Consider the following 2,122-nt stretch of genomic DNA (forward strand, 5'->3'; position numbering starts at 1 on the left):
TAATACAGGGCAGTGTCCTCTGGTTTCACGCTGTCCATATGCAGATACAACGTGTTCTTGGCATTGTCTCTGGAGATGGTGGATTGGCCCCTCACAGAGTCTGAGTAGTAAGCGCCCCCACCGGGAGTAATACCTGAGACCCACTCTAACCCTTTGCCTGGAGCATGGCGGACCCAATCCATGTCATAACTGCTGAAGATGAATCCAGAGCCCTTACACCAAAGACTCAGAGATCCCCCAGGCTGCCTCACGTCTTCCCCAGACTCCAGCTGCCCTTCACACCGGACACCTGCAAGAGCAGAGACAGCCTGGTCAGGAAACGGTCACACACGTCCACCGTTTCTCTCAGTCATGCCCGTTCACACACAATCCCTGTCCATAAATGACCTTCTAAAATAGCAATAAGAAAAACCCAGCTCAGCCTGGAGTCCATGGAGACTCCTCTGTGTTCAGTGCAGATCACTGAATGGAGACACCCGACAATCCTTGGGCAGGGGCTCCTCTCCCAGAGCTGCAAGTTCGGGGCTGGACCTTCTTTCATTCGCTGACTGAGGGGCCCTATTTGCATATTCTCCTCCTTTACAGCAACATGTGGGGTTGCATGACTTCTGAGAGGGCCATAACACATAGATCACAGGAGTGTTCATGGGGTGCTTTTGGGCAATGATGAGAGTTGGGAAAATTACAATATCTTGTCCACTGGGGGTGACCTTGCAGGTGTTTGAAATAGTATTAGGTTGTATAGCCTGCAGCCTCACAGCAACATGTAAGCCATCCCAACATGAAAAACTGACAGACAAGTGGTCTGTTTAACACAAAGCTCTATGAAGAGTGTGTCAACTCTGAAAGTAGCCTCCCATTCCTCCAACTACAAGATGTGCAATCACAAGGGACCAGCGATGTGCTCTGAAATCCTTCCTCTGTGTGTCCCAAAACCTCAAGTCCAGAGGCTCCCTACTTTAAGTTTAAGGGGCAGCAGTGATATTAAGGCAGGCCCATTCCTGATGGACACAGGCTCCTCTGAAGGGCACCTTTGCATTGATGACCCGGATGGACTCCGTGGACCCACCTTGGACTGCACATCAGTTGAAGAAGTCAACCAACCCTTGCTCCCGCCCTTCCAGTGATCAGACAGGCATCGTGCCTCACAACTCCCCCGCCTTCCTGGCCTCCTCTGCATTGTCTCTCACACATGCAACCCCCCCCCCGAGGAAAACTGAATCCTGTCTGGTTGCTTCTAAGAGCACCCAGACTGACACATACTTTATAATAAAGTTATGATGATATGAACATGCTGGTATTGGCCAACATAAACTACCTAACATGTGTGAATTAGGTGACCTTGCTGAACTAGAGAAAATGAATGCAGATTGGAGAAAGTGAGACACCAGCCTAGAGCTACATCTGACCCACACACTCTTATGTGAGGAGGAATGTCAGGTGTGAATCTCATTCTGCTTCTATGTGTCACTGACAGTGACCTAGCCACCTTCTTGGCTCTAACCTGAATCCTAAAGTGTGTCCTAACTGGGAACCCCACTGCAGTCTCTGTCCTGAGTCTGATCTTTCAGGGGTGGATCACCAGGCCTGTCTCCCAAGGTATCATTGATTGGATTCAAACTGCAGGCCTTGGAGCTAGTCATCAGCCCTTAACCATTAGTGATACCCAGGGACTCCACCTGCCCTGAGTCTGATTGGAAGATACACCCCAGACTTCCCTGAGCTTCATCAGAGCTCTGAGGTGGTGGATCCAGGCAGAGTCTTTTCCCTCCACAAGGGGCAGGCTGTTTTTCTGTATGTGAGAATGCTTCCCACTGTCACAACTTTTGAATCCACAGGTGTCACGGGGAGCCACAGAATTATGAAAACAGAGATTCCCCGGGAAACTGCGAGATGGAGGAGAATCCCCAGACAACAGCAGGAAACCAGCCCCTAACCACATCTGCACCTGCTCCTGGGTCTGAATCTTGATCTTAGAAAGTCCGGAGCGCCCCCTGCTGCCCGTCTCTATGCCTGCAGGGGAGGTTTGTGTCTGGGCTCCCACTGACTTCCCCTCACTGTGTCTGCAGCACAGTAATACACGGCAGTGTCCTCGACTTTCAGACTGTTCATTTGCAGATAC

This window comes from Orycteropus afer, unplaced genomic scaffold, assembly GCF_000298275.1.
Source record: "Orycteropus afer afer isolate SDZICR_OR568_19922 unplaced genomic scaffold, OryAfe1.0 scaffold01357, whole genome shotgun sequence".
Lineage (NCBI taxonomy): Eukaryota > Metazoa > Chordata > Mammalia > Tubulidentata > Orycteropodidae > Orycteropus > Orycteropus afer.